Raw genomic sequence first — 23,144 nt, 5'->3', positions numbered from 1 at the left:
TATCTGCTCATCCTAGGCCCTGTCTGAGAATTGATGCCTCTGCTTCAAGAATAGGCCTCTGTAGCCATGTTTGTAAAGTAGGACCCTCATATTCCCAGTACATATAGCTGTTGGGACCATAGGTAGACCCCTATGCTAAACTGGGCTAAGCAGTTTTTCAGTAATTTGAAATTGTTGGAAGGAAAAGATTCAAGTTAGATTCTATTGGGATTTTCTCCTAGAAAAATGTGTATTACTGAGGCATGGACACCATGACTAGACTAGCCTGTGGTCATAGAGAAACAGTGAAGGAGACTGGTGTGCAGAGACCAAAATGAAGTCCACTGCCAGAGACAAACTGTCTATTACCTTTGAGAGATAGTTTTGTTCCGGAGGGTTAGAATAGCTTTAATTCTTAGCAGCTTTGTATGTAGTACCCAAATTCCAGCTCCCACTGTAATTCCTACCTATCAGTTCTGTGAGATACATTTCTTTTTAATGTAAGTTTTCTTAGGGGGCTAAGTTCCTTTGTATAGGTTTCTATTGTTTCCATCCAGAAAACCTTGCCTAAGAGAATGGCATGTTAGGATGGAAATATCCACTAAGCAAACAAAAGGAGTGAGGAGACTTTCTGTGAGATGTTTAAATACTTTTAACTTGTAATGCTGGGCAGTAACAGAGTGGTGATGATTATTTTTAACGTGGATTTGAGTGCTTACCTGTGATTGAAATTTAATTAGGCATGTGTTTTACATTGCTTATGTTTTTTGGTGTACTGACTTTTTAATTTAAATAAGTTTTCTTTGAATATAATAAAGTGAAAATAATTTAGCATTATCTGTAAAACTGAACATGTGTGTAACCTGTGACACAGTTTCACTTCTAATTATGTAAGAAAAATTCTTGAATGTATGCACCAGGAGATGTGTTCAAGAATGATTTGTTAGAAGCATTATTTTTAATAGCCAGAACTTAGAAATACTCAAATATACATGCAGGAGAAAGGATGAAGTTGTGGCATATGTTAAAGTTTTTATATAGTCCTATATTGAAGTGTTATAGAGTACTGCAAATGAATGACCTGTAACCACATATATCCGCACTGTCTTAGAAACATATAATATTGGTGAAAATAATGTGTCTTCACTGAAAAAACACACATACAGGCATACCTTGGAGATACTGCTTGGTTGGTTCCAGATCTCTTTAATAAATAGATATTGCAAGATAACAAATCAGATGAATTTTTTGATTTCTCAGTGCATATAAAAGTTTATGCTGTATTATCATCTATTAAGTGTGCAACAGCATGCCTAAAAACAATGTACATACCTTAATTAGAACATACTTCATTGCTGAAAATTTTCAACCATCATCTGAGCTTTCAGTGAGTCATAATCACTTATCACAGATCACCATAATAAATATAATAATGAAAAAAGTTTGAAATATTGTGAGAATTACCAGTGTGAGACAGAGACACAGTTTTGAGCAGCTGTTGGGAAAATGGCGCTGATAAACTTGCTTGATGCAAGGTTGCCACAAACCTTCAGTTTGTTTAAAAAAAGGAGGGGGGGCAATATCTGTGAAATGCAATAAAATGAAGTACTATAAAATAAGGTATTCCTTGTAGTATGATTCTAAGTTTAATGGGAAAGTTGAAAACCAGTTAAAAACTAAACATATTGTTTAATTATACAAAAACAGGGTAAAACGTTAAGGAAAAGTAAGAGATAGGATTAAGACAAAAATTAGGATAGTAATTTCCTATGTGGGTTGTGGGGCAGGTTAGAAAATTAGGGATGAACACATTAGGAACTTAAAGATAATGTTCATATTCTACTTTCTAGGCCAGAGATGAGTTTATCATATTTACTTTATTATTGGGCTTTATGATATGGATTACATGTATTCTTTTTTTTTTTTTTTTTTTTAAGATTTTATTTATTCATGAGAGACACAGAGAGACAGAGACACAGGCAGAGGGAGAAGCAGGCTCCATGCAGGGAGCCCGATGTGGGACTCGATCCCGGGTCTCCAGGATCACAACCTGGGCTGAAGGCAGCGCTAGACCGCTGAGCCACCCGGGCTGCCCCTGATTACATGTATTCTTATCAGATTCTCTACACATACCAAATACCTCATCATGGAAAGTTAAAAACTTCTATAAATATGTTTGGTATAAAGATTTTTTTTTTTTTTTTACAAAAAAATAAACTTCATAAGAACAAAGCATTTCTAAAACTGAAATAATTACTAGCCTTTTAAAATCCAGTGTTCTGGGGCAGCCCAGGTGGCTCAGTGGTTGAGCGCTGCCTTCAGCCCAGGGCCTGATCCTGGAGACCGGGGATCGAGTCCCATGTCAGGCTCTCTACATGGAGCCTGCTTCTCCCTCTGCCTGTGTCTCTGCCTCTCTCTCTTTTCCTCTGTGTCTCTCATGAATAAATAAACAAAATCTTTTAAAAAAAATAAAATCAAGTGTTTTCTCCACACTTCACTGTTTATTTGCCTCATACATAACCTTCTCGGGCCCCAAATCTCAAGGTTTGCTTTTGACTTCTTCATCCTCAGATTAATTTAATAATTTAATTTACAGGTATCCAAGTGCTACAGGTATTGTAATAAACAAAGCTTATAATGAGCACTTTCTGAAAATAAATGAACGAAGCTGTCTTTATCTTTTCCTTTCTCAAAGCATCAAGTCATTCAACAAGTTCTTTCTATTCATATCAATATGCCTAGGTGAATCTGTGTTTTCTGTTTATAGAGTGTCTGGATTTCGAGTCCTTAACATGCTTGTAGTGTTTCCTGACTGGCTTTCCTGTCTGTATTCTTCCCACTTCTTAGTTCATTCTTCTTCCCTTTTTTTTTTTTTAATATTTATTTATTTATATAAGAGAAAGAGCGTGTGTGCTAACAGGCAGGGATGTGTGAACACCAGGAGGGAGGGGCAGAAGGAGAGGAAGAGAGAATCCCAAGCAGATTCTCTGCTGAGCAAACATAGAGCCCAATGTGGGGGTGGATCCCATGACCCTGAGTCAGGCACCCAACTGACTGAGCTACCCAGATGCCTCGTAGTTCATCCTTTTTACTGAGACTAGATTAATCTTCCTAAAACATTGATTGATCATTTTACAAATTTCCTCAGAAACCTTTAATAATAAAATCTTTAGGTACATGTTCTTTAGGTAGGGTACCAGTCTTCTACAAACTGGCTTTTACCAAGGGTCCACACTCCTATTTGAAAGTGGGAGGTTGGAGGGAGGCACACAGACAAACCGACATACCTCTCTGACTGGCTGCTTAGCCTTGGGGAATGAGGGTGAGAGGTGTGGAGGTAGCCTGCCTAATGTTCTTACTTCGCACTGCTGATAGCCTTCAGACTCCCTCTAGTTTCAAATAGAGCTTTTTTGTATTTGGACCATTCTCAGAGAAACTCTTGTATTTTGCAGGAAATGTGGTTTTTGTTGTTTGTGCTCCAGTTAAGATTTTGTTTTCAGTCTTTCTGGTAGTCTTCATAGTTTCCAGTCTACCTTCTGGTTTTTCAGTCTGGTCAGTGTTGGAATCATCCATGGAATTATCATTGTGCCACCTGATACAGGTTCTTTTGTGCCAGTAACAGAAATTCATATAAGACTGCTTAGCCCAAAATAGAATTATATTTAAAAACAACAAAGGTATTTCATAGAACTGATGAGTGAGAATTACAATTGATCTTTTCAGGAAGTTGAAAATCAGGAAACTATATATTTCAGATCTAATTTTTGTAGATTTGGTATGAAATGAGGAGGCTACGATGTATGTTTAGTCCACTATCCTGATTCAATCTAATTTCCAGTTTTAGAGTCAGTTTGCTGAGTAGATTCCTTTATAGATAGGGAGTTTGGTAAAAGGTATTTCCATCAAGAATGTCCAGTTGTGTATCTCTAGCCTACTTTGTATGTAGAAGTGACCAGTTTAGAGGTATTTAAATAGGAACCTTCCACAGGTGAGGACATTAGTTGAAATACTTAAAGTAAGATATTTAAAACTCTGTATGGTATTGAAAGTTTTAAGAAGTGTGTATACCAAGGATAATAATTTTGAAGCTTCTAGGAAAAATAAGTTTTATAAAGTTAGAATTATTCAGTATACTAATCAATGTCAAGAAAAATGGAGAGAAGTTTACCTATTTTAAGGTATTAATTGTTTAGTTTATGTGTGTTGTTGTGGGGAAGCTATATTAACAGCCATTAACCCCTAAATTTGTGCTTAATTCACAAAAGTAAAAGCCATCAAAAAGAACTCCCAACTGGACAGTATTATGCTGAGTGAAGTAAATCAGTTGGAGAAGGACAATCATTATATATGGTTTCACTCATATGGGGAATATAAAAAAGAGTGAAAAGGATTATAGGGAAAAGGAGAGAAAATGAGTAGGAAAAATCAGAGAGGGTGACAAAATTGAGAGACTCCCAACTCTGGGAAATGAACAAAGGGTAATAATGGAAGGGAGAGGTGGGCGGGGGAATGGGGTGATGGGCACTGAGGGGGGCACTTGACGGGATGAGCACTGGGTATTATACTGTATGTTGGCATATTGAAGTCCAATAAAAATATATATATATACACACACACACACACACACATATATATATATATACACGAACTCCCAACAACTGTTTACCTGGTTTTTGTGTATCAGAATATATAGAAATAATTGGGCTTACAGCAGAAACATGAAATATTTCTATTTGGACATTTTGTTGCCTTGAATTTTTTTGTTGTATATAGTATTTGATTATAGTAGTTTAATCTTTTCAGTAACTATTCAGGAAATTAAATTTAGGTATCTAAGTGATACTAGGACCTTTACCCATAAAATGTACTTTAAAATCTGAATTCACATTTTCTGAATAAGTTAACTGTGAAAATTATTGTGAATGTTACTGGAGAGAGAAAAATGGATATAATGTCCTATCCAATGTATTTTTTTGGAACATAAGACTCAGTTTTCATATGTGATAAAAATATGTTGACAGTAAAATGGAGATAGTGCATGACCTGTAATTTTTTTCTTAGTGTTATAAAAATAAGTGTTTAAAATACAGTGTAATTAAAAGTTATAATAACTATTCATGATACCTTTGATTTAAATTATGTCAAATTAGATAACTTAGATTAAAATTGCATTTATAATTATATGGAAGTTTATAATTTTTAAACAAAAAGCATTTACCAAAAATTATCCCAAAGTTTAGAAAACCCACTAATTTAAATTTAAAAACTTAAAATAACCTTTAATGATTTTTATTTCTTTGTTAGAGAACTTAAAAGCAAAAGTAATAACCCATATTTCTTTACATGTAAATGGCAATCAAAAGGTGACTGAAAATTAATGACTTTATTTTAAAAAAATACAGTTCTTAAAATTTTAGATTAGATTTTTTTTTGTTAAAGGATTAGTACAAATGATAAGAATGGCGTACTCATAAAATTCATAAAGATGATTTAAATTCAGAATATTTAATTTAAGATAATTTAAGCTCAAATGTATAATTATGAATAGTTATGGCTCCTAACTATATAGAATTTGAAATAAGTCCTATAACCTCTTTAGATAATTTTCGTAATTAGGTGAGAACAAGGCATGAACTATCTCCTCCATTTCATTTTCTTGCTAATATTTGCAATTTAATACTAGAGTTACTCCTTAATTGCTGAAAGAGTTGTCTATAACATGGTTACCAATTATTTTTCTATAATACATTGTATAATTTTAAATGGTTACCAATTTTTCTATAATACAATGTATGATTTTAAAGATTTTATTCATGAAATGAGTTGGTTAAAAAGTTGTAAAAGAACAGTTTACTAATGGTGTGTGTATGTGTAAAGGTAGAGTTAATTCTTTGGTAGATTCAGTGTTTATGGAAAAGAATAGCTGATTAAACCTAGACATTTATTAGAATTAGCTTTCCTTCATGCATAACATCTATGACCCTCTAACAAAGGAGTGACGTTTTAGTTTGAGCAAAAAGGGTGAGACCCTTAACCTGTACCCTTTTTTAGCACTGGCTCTGTGAGGATGTAGTACCAACATGGTACATTCTTTTCGAGTTGAATTTTAGGAAGATACTATGGAATGGGAAAGAATTAGCACAATTATTTTAAAATACCCATTGCTGAAGAAAATTAATGATTGCTCTTAGCAATTTTTGGTTCTATTCCCAAATCTCCATGTAGATGAGTTTATTGCCTTTTGCAGCACTTATTAGGAGTGTTTCAGTGGGAAAGCTTTTGATTATTTGACTAAGGATGTTAATCTTCAGATGTCAGTAATTTTAGTTATTAGAGTGTCCCTAAGGTAAGCTTAAGGGATGAAACGTACTAACCTTTATTTCCTCCCAATTTTAAGCCATTTGCAAATGTTTATGATGAATTTTGGCTTTGTGGCTTGTTCTTATGGGTGCCATTAAAAGCTCTTTGATTTGCTTTAACTTAAAAATATATTTTAAAGACCATTGATTTTTAGTATTATTTAAAAAATTTATTTACCTATTCACTTCCATGTTTTACATAAGGATCGGGAAGTATCATTGAGAAACTAAGAATTATGGGAACATTTTCTACATATATGTATGTAGATATGTATGTGTATGTATATGTGGATATGTTTTTGAAGCCTGCTTTTTCTCTCCACAAAGAAGACTGGAAGCACCTGAGAAGAATACACACAAATTCGATTATAACCTTGAATAAAAACTCAAAAGGCACCATGGGACATTTTTTCTTTTATTACAATAGATGGATGATCGGTTAAACTTGGTGTGGGTGTCAAAATTTTAAATTATAGGAGGGTGCCAGGGTGGCTCAGTTGGTTAAGTGTTTGACTCTTGGTTTAGGCTCAGGTCACGATTTCATGGGTTGTGAGATTGATCCCCCATTGGGCTCTGTCCTCAGGACAAAATTTGCTTGAAGATTCTCTCCCTTTGCCCCTCCTTCCACTCAACGGGTGAGCGTGTGTATGCATGTGCGTACATGCTCTCTCAAATAAATAAATATTTAGCACTGGCTCTGTGAGGATTTTTTAAATTAAAAACTTTTTTAAAATTATAGCCTGACTCTTGTATATTGTTGAAGCAATGTATTGAAAAAAAAACCCCACAAAACTTCATGAATTTGCAGCTTAAATCCATCTTTATTCTAAACCACAAAGTTAAGGTGTCTTGTGTCTTTTATGTCTCAGGCATTAACTTAGAATCAACATATCTACGGAATAGTTTAGAGGAAACTTTCTCTTATTTAAGGACCTTGGTTTGACGATCTCTGCCATTCTCATCACTTTTCCTTGATGGATGTTGTAACAGCTTAGCCCAGGGTTTTTTTTTTTTTTTTTTTCCTATTTAAATTATTTTTCCATATCCTGAGTGAGATGTAATACCATTTAAATCTTAAGATTCAATATGCAATAAAATTTTTAAAAATCTTGAATTGTTTGAATTTGGTTAATACATCATTTTGTTTAGTTTATTTGCTATGTATGCCTAGTGATTGTCCTTTCAATTGCATGTGATGGAGAATGATGCTAAGCAGCAGCCATTGATTAGATTTTGGATATCTTTTTCTATTTTCTATTGTTATATTTATGTATATATTTGTATATGTTTGCTGACATGTTCTTTCAATTTTTAAGCTTTTAGCTATTATTATATCTGTTCTATAAAACCAAGATCCCATCAGGTTATTGTGATGCGTCAATTAGATGTGTGTTATACCTTTGAAAATGACCAAACACTTAGATATTAGTTATGGTTCTTCCTCAGGATGTGTGATGCCCATAATTTCTTGTTTTTCAAGTAGGTTTGAATTTACATTTGATTTCTGCTAGATGTCTGAGCACGGTCTTTTAAATGACCTGCATTTAGAAATAAAAGAAACTTCTGCTTAGATTTGATAGATAAAGTATGCTGAAGTATTATGTAGTTTACTTCACGTTGTAAAGGACAGTTAATGGAAATTGGAATCCTGTTCATTTCAGTATAATTGAAGATATTTTCAGCCTGTGCTAAGATAAAAATGTATTTCTTATTTCATAAACTTCTACATTAAAAATAACTCTAACTTAATAAACTAAACACAGTTTAGTGTTTAGTAGCAGTATGGGCAGAGTTTAGTGTTTAGTGGAAGTATGGACAGAATGTTTCCACTGGGAGAGGAAATCATTAGCTCTTAAAACTTGGTCTTCAGTAACTCTCTTTACTAACTCTGTTTCTATTTTGTTTATTTAGAGTACATCTAGCCCAAGTTGTTTGTTTTTAAAAATGATGGTGGAAAATGCTAGTTTGGAATTGTGTTGTAGTAATTGTGGCGGGATATAGCCTCTGCACTGGTAATGAATTAACCATGTGTTTACCTATATCTTTATTATCTGTTTTTTCTTACATCTTAGATTGTCCAGTTGCATCTTGCTAAGCTGGGAGATTTTCAACCATTATTTATTTGAATATTTCCTATACTCTGTTTTTTCTTTTAAATTCTTTTCTAATCTTGATCTACTTTTTTGTTTTGTTTGAGGATTATTTATTCATGAGAGACACGGAGACAGAGACCTAGGCGGAGGGAGAAGCAGGTTCCCTGGAGGGAGCCTGATGTGGGACTCGATCTCAGGATCCCAGGATCCCACCCTCAGTCGAACACTCAGCCGCTGAGCCACCTAGGTGTCCTGATCTACTTGTGTTTTAGAGCATTGTTAAAGCGTGATCTTCAGATCAGTGTTGGTCTGTAAATTTATTTTATTGGTATGTGATGAATTAAGGACAGAAATTTGAAGTAAACTTTTAGAAACCTTTAATGACAACTTGATATTCCTGTGACATCCAAGCGTAAGATTGTCTAAAGAAGAAACTCACTTTTGCATTTTACAGTTTTTGTCTTCAATGGATTGGCAATTTGAAAAATGACTCTTCAGACAGTTTCAGAATTATTTTGTTAGACCTTATTCTTTGTATTTTTTACCTGCTCTTACACATTTTTTCTTTCTCTTTATGAACTGAATTTTAGATAGGTTTTAAATGTCTTTTTAATTCTTGCTCTACTTTTATTGACTCTGCTGTTTAACTTTTACCCTGAATTAAAACTTATGTTTTTATTTCTTGAGGATTTATTTAACTTATAAATATGTATTTTTAAACTTTTCTATTGATTGGAACATTTTTATTATATAATCTGTCCACTAATTGAAGAATCTGTAGTGTAATCCTGCTGTCTTATTTGTATTGACTCATTCATTGTGTCTAGTATCCTTGGATGTTTTGTGACTTTTTTTTTTTTTTAGTAGACTTTTTTGAAAGTTGCTGGATTCTTTGAGGCCTGAATTGAAGTTATTTCTTTCACCAATAATTTGCCTATGTTTCCCCCAGATGCCTGGGGGGTATACTAACAGTTTAAGAGTACTTGAAATGACATTGTCATATGAGATTTATTGAATATTACACGTAGTATGATTCAGTCTGAGAACCTTTGTGAAGGTTACGTTTTGTGGTTACTCAAGAGAATTGATTAAACATTCTTGCAATAACAAAATTATAGAGGTGGAATATAGGGGTTGCCAGGGGTTAGAGATGGTCGGCTCTAGGAGTAGGTATGCCTTTAAGGGATAACAGGAGGGAGATCTTTGTGGTGTTCTTCACCTGAGGGTGGTGGCCCTTTGGAATAACAGCTTTATATAGGTGTTTCCTTTTGACAGACTTTTAGAGTCTATCTCCTGAACCTCTGTAGCCATCAAAATGTACGCCCAGTTTTCTGCAGTGCAACACACATTCTCACGATAAAAGCTGGTTTCTGATTTTGTTTATTCTACTTTTGTTTATGGCTTATGTGAATACTGTACTTTCTTGCTAGCTAAGCAGTTCTTTAAAATAGATTTTTCCACTAACTTTTAGAAGTAATATCTAATAGTCAAGGTGTCTAGTCTGCCATACGCTGGAAATCAATGTCCCCATCTATCTACAATTTTGTTTCTTATCAAATATGTTGCTATTTTGCGCCTCAGCTTTCTTATATTTTTGTTATTATAATAGGTATTTTTCTTTATCTCCTTGGTCTGTCAGACTTATTGTGTAGGCCCATCACAGTCTATGCCCAGTTATGTTTTCTAATCTCTTTTTCCCCTGTTCTTTCACTAGCCATATTATGGTTTATTAAAGACATCTTATATTATGGTTACCATTCTTTTACTCATGTCATTCCATCCTGCTTAATGCTATCTCTTCTTTTGACTCCCAACTGCTGCTTCTAGCACTGCTGACATTTTAGGCTGAATAATTCATTTCTGTAGGGGCTCTCCTGTGCATTTTAGGATGTTAGCTGCAATCCTGGCCTCTGCCCATTAGATGCAAATAGTGACTTCCATTTGTGATAACCAAAAGTGTTTACAGACATTGCCAAATGCTCTTTGTAGGTGATGATGTCTCCTATAGTTGAGAACCACTGTCGTAGCCCTATATTGATTTGAACTCAGTTGAAGAGCCTAATCTGATTTTCTGTGATTGTGGCTTTTACCTTTGGATTTTTGGTAGTACATATTATCTTGATTATATACTTGCCTCTTCTTAAATTTGGTTGTCAATTTCTTTGTCTCTCTCCCTTCCTCCCTGTCCTGTGTGTATTTGTCTTATTTGACCAAGTTTTAGAGTATAGGGACTATATATTTTACTTTTTTGTTTGTTGGCTGTTTTGGTTAATCCAATACACATATTAGTAGTTCTAAATATATCGGTTGGTTGCCTTTTTCCTGTTTTTCTCTTTTTATAAGGTAGCAGTGGGGGCTTAGGAAATTGAATCACTCTAGAAAATGTGGAGAACTTTGAGGTGTTCCAAATTATGAGACTATAGACAATAGAGTTAATACCAATGTAAGAATGGTATATGTATCTAGTAATAGCTCTAGAAAATTCAAGACAATGCAAGATAGTTGTTAAGATATAAGAAAGATGTAATTTCTGTTAGATATATCCGTTATATAAGTAACCAGAAAAATGTGCAGTAGAGTAGAAAAAAATTGACTGAGAAATATAGAAAGTGGAAGGATTTGTAGAAGCATGAAGTACGAATGATTAGTTCTACGGAGTGATATGAACAAAGTAATCAATATGTCAGGGTAAATTGTTAAGAATGATGGATGTAGCATCTGGCTAGGAGTGACTTGTATAAAGCTGACAAATGTGATATGTGAATGTTAGTAAGTTGAAAACAAGAGGGGCACAGAGAGGTTAGCTTCTTACTACCAACTAAAGAGAAACCTACATGTTTTGGGGAAGATAAAGCTCAATTATAGATTTTCCCCCACTTTTTTTATCATCAGCAAATTCTAAGTAAAAAGTGTAAATTGAAGCCTGAATCGGACTACTTTTATAAGGTACTTTTTCTTATCTAGGCCAAAATCTTCATGAAAAATAATTGTAAGTATATAGTACCTGTTCATTGTAGAAAAATTAGAAAGCAATGAAAAGTATGGGGAAAATGAAAGTTAGTTATAGTTCCCAAAGCCTAAACCACTATTATCATTTAATTTAGTTCCATTCTCTTGAATTTTATATGATCTGTCTCTCTCTGGATATAGGTATATGATATGCCTATGTGTATGTATAAATATATACTGCATATACATATATGTATGTGTCAGTGTGTAGCTATATTATATAAAATAGGGATTATTTTATATGAAATGTTTTATAGCCTGTTCTTCACTTAACATTTGAACACTTTTCCATATCAGTAAAATTTTAAAGTGTGATATTTAGTGACTATCGGTAGCATTCTATTCTGAGATTATCCCTAAATTTATTTAAACATTTATTTAACCAGTTAGGTTTTCTTTCACATATACAAACATGTAAGTACATGTACTAATAATTTGCAGTGAACCCCTAATGAGAAATTTTGAGTGCATCCCCCATTTTCTTCAAAAAGTTGTTACCTGCACTGCACTGTGTGTCTTAGTTTGCCCTACAAAATTTATTTTACCTGTCTTCCTTAGTAAGAAGAACCTCAGTGTTGTACCTGGGCATTATTACCAAAGTTGGAGACAGCGTTTCCTAGCCTCTGAAATGTTTAGGTGTTGCCAAAGGACAAAGCTATGGTTTGTAAGTTGTAACCTGAAATAATACATGAGAATTAAAGGGAGCAGGGTGGGCCTTTTCCTCTGCTTCCTTTTTCTGTTGCCTACAACATGGATGTATTCACCAGAGTGCTCATAGTCTTCTTGGATCAGAAATAGTATGTGGTAGAGCAAAATGATGGAAGGAACTTGGGTCCTCAATGGAGCTGCCACATCAGTTTCTGATGGTCTATTTCTGGACATTTCCATGAAATTCTCTTTTTTTCCTTCTTGTTTAAGTCATTATATTATTACTTAAAAACAGTTTTTTGGGTGGCCCGGGTGGCTCAGTGGTTTAGCGCTAACTTCAGCCCAGGGCCTGATCCTGGAGACCTGGGATCGGGTCCCATGTCGGTCTCCCTGCAGTGGAGCCTGCTTCTCCCTCTGCTGGCGTCTCTGTCTCTGTCTCTGTCTCTCTCTGTGTTTCTCATTAATAAAAATAAATAAAATCTAAAAAAACACAAAACATTTTTTGGCATGGGAAAGGCATGACCTAATCCTATCTGATAAGGATACTATTGTTTAATACTCTATGTAGTAATGTGATAGATCAAATATAAGAACATGCACTATGTCCTGGTAGATTTTAGTTCTATACTGCAAACAAAAATCTACTTTGAGACAGGAGAGAGATAATTGGTATTTGAAGGAAAGTACTTAAAATGGTACATAATTTCTGGATATTTTTGATAGCTCTATTGCTAAATTTTGTTCTCAAGTGCTTTTAATAATTATTACAAATATTATTTTAGAAAACACTTGGTAGCCTTTAGGCAAAAATAAACCTCCTAAAAACCCAAAACAGAACTCACAAAACAACCACAAACCATTGAGGATTGTATATTGTATTGTATCTGAATAATCCCTCCAAGCCCTATGAATTTTTAATATTATTAAGTATCTTGGCTAGTCACGTTGACAAAGTCGGCTCGTAAATGTGACTTTTAATGTTCTCTTACTAACTTTATTGGAAGAATCTTAATAAATAAAAAAACATTTTTGTTACTGTAGACTTTTTTTTAGTATTGATTCTAAGAAAGTTATTCATAACTTAAGTGAAGAATACACATTTAAAAATGAATAAATATTTTTTTGAGCAGTTTTAGGTTTACAGAAAAATTGAGCAGAAAGTACAGAGTTCCCATATACCCCTTTCAAGGGTATACATTTTTTTTCCTAGGGTATTCCACTGCGTATAATGTTACACACATAACAGACTTTACATCTCTGAACCAAATCTGTGCTATTTTATAAGAGGAAAACCATGTACTACTAAAAATTATTTTATTCTACCCTAAGGTTTGCCATCCTCAGCACTATTAACATTTTAGGCCAGATGATTTTCTGTGGGGGTCTCTTCTGTGTATTATAGATATTTAGCAGCATCCTTGATCTCTACCTACTAGATGCCATTAATATTCCCCAGTTATAACAACCAAAAATGTATGCAAACATTGCCAAATGTCCCTTGGGAGGGAAATTGTTTCCCAGTTGAGAACCATTGCTCTACCCAATTTATGACAGTTTAGGATTTGATACATTTTTTTAGGTTGGGCTCAGATTTAAGGGATCTATAGTTCAAGAACCTTTATGGAGAAGTTGTGTAGATGAAGTTAGAATCTTAATCTTCCCTTCCACTTGAAGACTGTAGGCAATCTTCTCTTCAAATGAACTATATTGTTTGAATTTATTCTCTGTAATGCATAGAAAACCCATATCTCTGTGCACAAGGCTGTTATAGTTTGGGATCTACTATTTCTGGATTTCAGAAGTACTATACTATGGGTATACTCTATAAAACCTTTAAATGTCCAACAAAGACTGATTTATGAGGTCAGTGGTGTTTGGTCTCTATGTGGTGCTCTAATTAGATTGTCAGTATATTCAAATTGTGGCAGTTAAGTGATCTCATGTATTCTATCAAGGACTTTGAGCTTCTCAAATTGAGGATAGCATTAAATGTCAGCCAATCACTTTGTCCTTCAAAGGTTTTGCCTTCATATCAGAAATCCTGCCAATTGTAACAGCTTGTGTGTCAGTTCCAATAGAGGAAGCTAGCCTCTGTTAGCTTGCACTTACTTAGTCCACTAAAGACTTCTAAAAACTTTACGTAGTTTACAGCTAATAATGTCCACTTGCCATTGCTACTTTGTGCAATTATAAAACCTTGTTCACTAGTAATGAAATCTCATCTATAATAATTATTGTTTTACCTCTGCAGAGAATTTCCAAACACTTGGGGAAAATAGGAAAGCTATCAGAAAGGCAGTGGCACCATTATACTGTAAGTATTACTTTGGAAAAGAAGTGTAAATTAAGAATATTTTAAGTATCCAGTTGTTTGGGGAAAATATGTAGGCAAAGATATTATATGTAAAATATAGAGCAGGATATATTATAATCATATTAATAATTTATAAGAACTAATCCAATGCAGTCCTTTAAAAATTGAAAATGTGTTCTTATGTATTGAGATGAGGATTTTACCAATAGCACTGAAAAATATTTCTAATTCTAACAAGGATTGATCTAGTTTATGTACATTTGCTTATTTAAAACTATCAGAATCCTGAAAATCATTGTAGTTTTGTAGGCTTGTGATTTGTTTGGGTGACTTATTGTTTAGGTTATTTTGCAGAATTATTTATTTGCTGATTTATTTATGTATTTCATTATTTATTTATTTGATTATTTAGTAAATTATTTATCTGATGAATTATTAATACATCTTCATGACATGCTTTAAATTATTTATAACTTAATTTTGAGTTTATTGCTTTTAGAGCCTGCATTGTTACTGACTAGTTTTGATTTTTTTCTTTGCAGTTCTTTAAAATTAAAGTATTAGCTCTAAGGCAAAAGTGTATTCATTGCAATGCCCAAGGACTTTTTTTTTTTTTTTTTTTTTTAGTAATTTATGGTAGAGTTGAAATTTCAGTTATGCTTTGTTTAGCTCTAAATTTACCTGTTTAGGGTTACTGATGATAGAATGTTTATGTGTTGTGTGCATACTCATTGTAGAGTCACTTACAAATTAATGATATAGCCTATAGTATGTAAACTGAGATTGAACTTGTAAACCTCAGTCCACATTATCCTTTGTATCTCTAAAGGGCAGGTCTGTATTTCTTACTTGCTTTAGAATAACTAATATAGTCTTGTTATTTTCTTGTAGGGGCAAATCTATTTTACCACTGGGATATTTTTAGGAAAGTTCAGAGAAATGAAGTCCAACTTAGATTTGGATCCCTGAGATATAAATTTGACTAATGTAGCCTTTGTTTTTGTTTTTTTTTTAATTCTCATTATAAGTGTATTTAGCAAACAATGTTATATTGAGACAGATTTTTATATCCGTCATGGTGACATATTTAATGTCCTATCTCTTATGGAAAGTTTTTTACCACTTTATTTTATGAACTAAAATGGACAAGGGCCTTTATAAATGAAAGCTATAATTTCTCTGACTTTCGGTAATAATTCTCTTATGTAACATTTTTATTTTTAAATAAGATATTTCTTTTGTCTGATTTTGTTTTCTAAGGTAGTGCAGTTATTAGGGCTCTCTTATCAAATTGGTTTAATGAATAGGTTAAGTAGATATTTGGGTAAAAGAATGTCATATGTACAACTTAGTCTTCTTCTGTATTTGCCTGCATGAATTACTGTGTACTTTACAGTTTTAACATTGCAGAGAAAGGCAACATTGTACAATTCAAGTTAGGATGCTGTTTTTTAATGTAATTTAATTATTATTATTATTTTTTGAGAGAGTGTGAGCGGCGGGGGCTGAGTGTGGTGGGGAGGCGAAGAGGGAGAAGGAGAGAAAATCTTGAGCAGGCTCTACACCCAGCGCGGATCCCCATGCAAGGCCCGATTTCATGACCCTGAGATCATGACCTGAGCTGAAATCAAGAGTCAGATGCTTAACTGAGCCACCCTGGCACCCCAGGATGTTGTTGAAATATGCTGAAAATGGCCTCTGTAGAGAGGTTTTACTATGGAATGTAAATTATGCACATATATACCCACATTTCTTATTTTGAAATATTGAATATATGAATATTTAATTGGAATATTCCTTTAGCATCTTCATATGTTTGCCTTTAAGGAAGTGGTTTCACTTGATTTATATACATGGATTTAAAAATGTGTGTATTATACATATCTGTGACTTCTGTTTTGGAGATGAACAACCACAAATACTGTCAGATACGGAATTTTATTTCAAAATGTGCTTCAGTATGCCAATGTGGACTTCTTTTGAAGAAAAAAGCTGCCTTCTCCAATGTTGAACAAGATCTTACTATGTTAGTTGTCACAGTACTATACTCAGACACACTATTAATATGTATTTGTGGAGTATTAGCTGTATTATCCAAGTGGTCTTCATTGAAAGATAAACATGTGTGTGCACACATGCACACACATATGCACACATATGGAAAATTTTCTTCTGACATGAAAACAATTATTTAGAACTTGGTTTTGGAAGGAGACATTAATGGAGATTACTAGCATTTATTGAGCACTTACTGTGTGCAGGTGCAGTGCTTCCATGTTTCACATGGATTGTTTGTTTTTCACAGTGAGAGAAGTACAGTTATTGTGTTCATTTTATGAATGAGGAAACAGAAACTTGGAGTTTAAATAACTTGGTCATTGCCACACACTGGGATTAGCACTGGGATTAGGACTCATTGAATCTGACTCTCAAGGGTCTTTCTTTTTTTTTTTCTTTAATTTATTTTTTATTGGTGTTCAATTTACTAACATACAGAATAACCCCCAGTGCCCATCACCCATTCACTCCCACCCCCCGCCCTCCTCCCCTTCTACCACCCCTAGTTCGTTTCCCAGAGTTAGCAGTCTTTACGTTCTGTCTCCCTTTCTGATATTTCTGATATTTCCCACACATTTCTTCTCCCTTCCCTTATATTCCCTTTCACTATTATTTATATTCCCCAAATGAATGAGAACATATAATGTTTGTCCTTCTCCGACTGACTTCACTCAGCTCAAGGGTCTTTCTTAGCCCATTACAGTTTTGCATGTGTAGTTGGTATTAAGCATTTGGGGTGTTTTTGTTTTTGTTTTTGTTTTTTTTTTTTAAAGAGAATGTAATTATCTCTTTAATTTGGTAAGTATATTCACTTCGTTATTACACTTGGTCATCTTTTCTAAATAGTGAGCAGTACTTGAGCTTCTTGAATTTTCTGATTTGATTCTTCTTGTAATCCTGTATAGTGGATCAGAATTACATAAAGAAGAATTTGTGCCTCAAGGAGATTGTATGGTTTGCCTGGTAGATGTCCAAAACTCAGGCCTTTGGACTCTTAAGCCCAAGGCCATTTCCAGGGCTCTGTTTGGTCAAATCTGATTTCCTTGTACAAATAATGGTATTATCAGAGTTAAATACGTATTGTTAAGAGTCTGATGTCTAAGTGTTTATAGGAAATGACCACAAATGTACTGTTAACTCTAATACATTGTTTAACATACAGCTAAGTATTTTAACATGTGCATAAAAAGGATGAGGACATAGCCAGTTGTAATTTTAAACACTTAATTGTAATTATTTAAAAGATTCTGCAGAGTCTCTGGGAGTAAGGAAAAATGTTTTGACTTTGTGTGAGGTTAATGGGATCTTTTAACTCTGTTTGCTACCTAAAGACAAAGAGACATCTTTTTCATCCTGGGTCTGAAGCATACGAAAGGCATCAGAAAGCAGGTGAGCTAGAGTTAGGCAGTAGTAGAATTTGAGCGATGGTGTGAATGTTGTAAATGGCTGCATATGTATGAACAGTAGGGTTCTATGTGAATCACACAAAGTTTTAAGTTAGAGTTTCCAAGTAAATAATTAATGTTACATCATAAAATCCTCAAAATACATAATTTAGGTAATATGAAATACTGTAACAGCTAGGATGGCCATATAATTTATCTTCCAATTCAGGACACACTACTACAGTGTGATAGTATTATCTCACATACCTTTTGAGTAATTCCTAATACCCTTATATAACATACATTTAGGAGTAATCTTAATTCACACACAATGTCTTTAAAAATATTTGATTTTGTGATAAAACTGACTTCTTGTGCCAGTATTTGTATGCTTTTATTAGGCAACCAAGGCAGTTTGTGGCTCTGACTTTTATAAAGTATGACCAATGTTTCACAGCTTATGGTGTTACTATTGGGAACAGAAAGATGAGGATGGCAAAGTTGCTTATAGTATAATAGAGAGTTCTAGTTTCTCTTCATATCATACATTACAGGATTTCTATGTTCATTTTACCTTGCAAATCTTTTAATTGGTGGCATATTTTAATATTATACCGAAAACTAATCCTATTTGTTTTACTTCAGAATTTATAATTTTATGTTGGATGATCCAGTGTTTTTTATCCCCCCCTTAAAAAATCATGTTACATTTCATGTATATTGATACTTTTGCCAAAATATTTTTTAAAACAACTATTTATCCTTAGTAACATTTCTTTTTTCCTTAGTAACATTTTGTGTAGGAAAATAGGAATCTCTAGAAAAGTTTTTTTTTTTTTTGTTTTTTTGTTTTTTTTTTGTAGTTTTCTTTTTAATTCCCTATTGACAGGTATTTATCTAAAATGACATTACATTGTTAAGGTCATAATTAGATTATTAAAGTTCCAGTTTCTTTGCCTTTAGAGCATAGATGATTTAAGTTCAAACAGATAACCACGCTGGCATATTTTTGTTTGAATGTACAATAAAAAGAAAAATTCTTGTGCAGTAATTCTTATTCATTCATACGTTTAATCTCAGAACTCTTTTTGTTCAGAAAGCCCTATTATGTCTGGAAACAAAAGAGGAGCTTCCTTGTATTCTGACTTGAATTTGCAAGTATAAAATAACTTTGTAAAATACTACTGTAGTGGTAAGAGTAGTAGCATGATTTATATGTTGGCTCTGAGAGTAGCTCCTTTATAATTATGACAAGTGAAAGTACAGCCAAAGGTCACATTAAACACAAAATTTCTTTCACACCTCGTCCATTTTGTGGATAGCATGTGAAGTAGTGTAGGTCCCTGCACTGATATATTAAGAGAGCAGCCCAAGGTTGTCCTGTGGAAGTGTTTCAAATACCTTTCTCCATAACCTCCCATGTGGTTCCTAAATTTGGCATGAATGTATATTTGGATCCTGACTAATTAAATAGAACCTTATTAAATTTTGAGTTTGCAAAATAAAAAAAGGGGATTCATGCAGTAAGGATTTCTTGGGGTAATAAAATAATACATATAAGTCTTTAATAATACTGAATATTATAAATATAGTATCTTTAGTGTTGATGTTGCTCAGTGAAACAATGAACACCAAACAACATAAAGTAACAATAAAAACAAAGTAAAATCCACACAATAAAACAAAGTAAAATCCACACAAATGAAACTATGTAAGCATTGCCTGCCTATGTACATACAATTTGTGGATTATATCCTATTTTTTTATCCTAATTTGACTAAGTAAATGTTGGAATATTAAAAGGATTATATAGGAAAACTTTCTATTAAAAATTATATAAAGTGGATATACATATGACCTAGAGTGGCTATTAGATCTCTTTAAGTCGTTCTCTTTACACAATATCAAAAAATATAGTTCACAGAAAGGATGTTAAGATGATAAAATTGTCAAGGTAATAGTTTTTTGTATAATTGATAAGTATTTTTTTTTGTTTTTGAAACACTTTATTCCTAGTGTTTTTCTCACTATAATATGCTCTTTGCTATAAGACTTCTAGTAATTTCTAAATAAGAGTGTGCTGCTTCAAAAGTGGAATTTTGGAAATTATGCTTTTTGTCACAATGACTGTGGGAGTGTTTTTGGCATTTAATAGATGTGGATCAGGGATGCTACATATCCTACAGTGTGTGAGACAGTCTCAGACTACAAAGGATTGTCCTGAGTACCACATAACTTCAAGGTCTGCTTGCTTAAATTCTCTTCAAAGATAAAGCAGCGACACTTTCATGTATAATAGTACTGACAATTTTTTGTAAGATATTACACGAAGAATCTTTACTTGAGGGGAAGTTTGTGTGGAGAGGAAGCCTAAGTAGAATAAAGAAATCCTCTCAAAATTCTGTGTAATTTACTTCACATTTTTCCACATCCATAAATAATATAAATGTTATTATATATAACAGTTCTAACTAGAAATTTAGTGGAAAAGTTTTCAGTTTAGTAATGCAGTTTACTGGAGGCTCAAGAATACTTATTGCAAATATGTAACAAGATATTTAAGACTTTGTAACAAACTAAATTTTAAATTAATAGAACTCATTGAATTTTATAGTTAATAAGGAATGTTTAAAGATATTTCATGATTGCCATCCTAAATATTAAAATTTCATTTTTTAGAATGATAAAATTATATTATATACGTAATATAGTATAACTATATATTATGTAAATATATTAATGATAGTAAAATCATATTTTAAAATTATGTTGCCTTGTGTTCTGTATTCCTCTGATATCATTACAAGAGTTTATTTTATAACTTCTCTAACTTCTAATACGTTTTTTTACTTTATTATTTTTGGAAGATGTAGTCTCTATTGTATTTTTAAGTACTAGAGACTTACTGTATGTATGCCTTGACAGTGTGGTAGTATTCCTGGGATATATTGTAACCACACCATACCATGTCTTAGCCTAGGTAATTGTTTGCCACTGCACTTAAAAATAAAACCCAGGTCAGTTGCACTCACACCGTATTTCATAATTTTTTCAATTTGAATGGTATATAATTTGTCTTGGCATTTTAATCATTATTTCATTTAAGCTTTCTGTCTTTATCTTCACATGAAATAAATTTTTGTCTTTAATCACTTACCTCAACACTAATTTTTATTGTCGGGTTCTCCTATACCACTCCTTTTTCATTTTCTTGTACTTCTTATGGTGAGTGAGTTCTTTTATCTCTTAGATCTAAAATTATTTATTATATACAGGTGCAGATATGTGACTCTTTAATCTCCTTTTCTAAGTAGCTACACCTAAGCATTTATTTAATGAAGTAAGTATTTTGTTATACTTTACTTTTATTTTTTATTAATATTATGGTTAGGGAATTAATATTTAAAAAAATTCTTTGTGTAGTTAGATTTTATTATATCTGAACTTCATTTCAGGAGAGTACAGAGAAAGAAAGGGACATTAGATCTGGTGGGATTGAGAACCACTATTTTAGAAATATGTGCTTATTCCTCATAGTTCTTCCAACACATGTACTTAATACTTCCAGATTAAATTGGAGCTTCTATCAAAACTAACAATTCATGTAGAATTAAATACTTCAGTATTGGGGATCCCTGGGTGGCTCAGCGGTTTAGCGCCTGCCTTCGGCCCAGGGTGTGATCCTGGAGTCCCGGGATTGAGTCCCCCGTCGGGCTCCCTGCATGGAGCCTGCTTCTCCCTCTGTGTCTCTGCCTCTCTCTGTGTCTCTCTCATGAATGAATAAATAAAATATTTTAAAAATAATAAAATAAAGTTTAAAAAAACCCAAAACTTCATTAAACACTCTTCTAGTTAAGATTATGAGGATTACTCTGATTTCTTTGAAATTTTTGTAAGTGAAAATTAACTGCATAGGAAGTATATGTAATGAGTTTAAAGAGGTTTACTTGATCCATAAGACACCCAGATAGAGTAGGCACAGTTTTTCACTTAAAATTTGAAAAATAACTGATGCTAATTAATCAATTTTGGGGGAGATTCTGAAATTGATGAGTGGTATAATCATTTACAACCATTTTGAACTGTTGTTTATATTTCTAAATCATTGTCTTCATAGAAACTATACTGTTTTATTATTGGTTTCTTAAATGAAATCTAATTATAAAATAATCCAGTTAAACCCTATCATGAGTGAAATTGTGTGTGTATGCGTGCATTTTTTGTATAGTTTCATGGTTTTGTTTATCTTCAAAGTGACACTGTTTATAATCTATATGAGCATAACTTTAGAGATGAATGTGTAACAGTTTGGCAGTCATTTATTGGTTTAATGTAGACACTCATCTGAAGACTTAACAGCCATTGTCCTGGGGTTTCCCTCTAGTCTCACAGGCATCTTTGCCTAGGCAAAGAATGCTTGATTCTAATTGCTTCCTCTGGATTTTTTCTTCTTCTTCTTCTTTTTTTTTTCCTTCTGGTTTCTTTAGCTGCCACTGCTATTTTCATTCATGCTATAAGGTATTGAAGCAATTTAGAAGGTCAAGAATTTGATATCCTCTGACGTTGGATAGTTTTGTCCTGGTCCTTATTAGTGATTGCAACTCATTGTCTTTTTTCTGGTTTAATTTCCTTATTGTAGGCACATACATCTTAGGAAGGGTTAAAATGCCCTTATTTTACTCTCACACTTGATTAATAATTTGGCTGGGTATAGAATTTTAGGTTGTAGGTAATTTTCTTTTAGAATTTTGAAGGCTTTGTTTTATAACATTCAGTGTTGCTTCCAAGAAGTCCATGGTTTTTTCTCCAACTGCATATTGTTCTCTGCTGTGCATGACCTGTTTTTATTATTCTGAAAGCTTCTAGAATATTTATCACAGAATTTTTATGATGATGTGTCTTGGAATGGATTTTATGCGTTGTTTATACTGGGACTTGAAGGACCCTTTCATTCTGGAGGCAAGTGTTTTTAAGTTTGGGCAAGTTATCTTGAATTCATTTTTAAAAAAGAATTTATTCCCCTGTTTGTTAGTTTTTTTCTAGTTCTCTTATTTGGAGATTTGCTGCCAGGGTACTATAGAGGTGGCATGTGTGAGGCTGAATGTTACAGGAATATGGACAAAATAGTTTGCTTTTCCTTACTTTTTTTTTTAATTTTAGAAACTTACTTATTTGAGAGAGTGAGTGCGCGTGCAAGGGGTGGGGGCAGAGGAACAGGGAAAGGGAGAGAGAGAATCCTAAGCAGACTCCCCGTTGAATTTGAATGTGGAGCCCTGCATATCATGACCTGAGCTGAAAT

General features: G+C 33.2%; 1 protein-coding gene across 19 annotated transcripts in view; it reads left to right on the top strand.

Moving 5' to 3' along the window:
• Positions 1-23,144, top strand: part of TBC1D5 (TBC1 domain family member 5) — a 546,849-nt gene that overhangs the window by 26,823 nt on the left and 496,882 nt on the right. For 12 of the 19 annotated variants that reach the window (XM_072792898.1, XM_072792894.1, XM_072792891.1 and 9 more), the window contains one exon: positions 14,340-14,402. The exons of 5 other annotated variants lie outside the window; for them this stretch is intronic. The gene's annotated coding sequence lies outside the window, so the exon portion shown is untranslated. Of the gene's footprint in view, positions 1-11,997; positions 12,105-14,339; positions 14,403-23,144 lie in introns of those variants that run through there. 2 more of the 19 variants (XM_072792883.1, XM_072792884.1) reach the window with 2 other exon arrangements.

This window comes from Canis lupus, chromosome 22 (genome assembly GCF_048164855.1).
Source record: "Canis lupus baileyi chromosome 22, mCanLup2.hap1, whole genome shotgun sequence".
NCBI classification, from domain to species: domain Eukaryota; kingdom Metazoa; phylum Chordata; class Mammalia; order Carnivora; family Canidae; genus Canis; species Canis lupus.
This window is presented reverse-complemented; position numbering and strand designations above follow the sequence as displayed.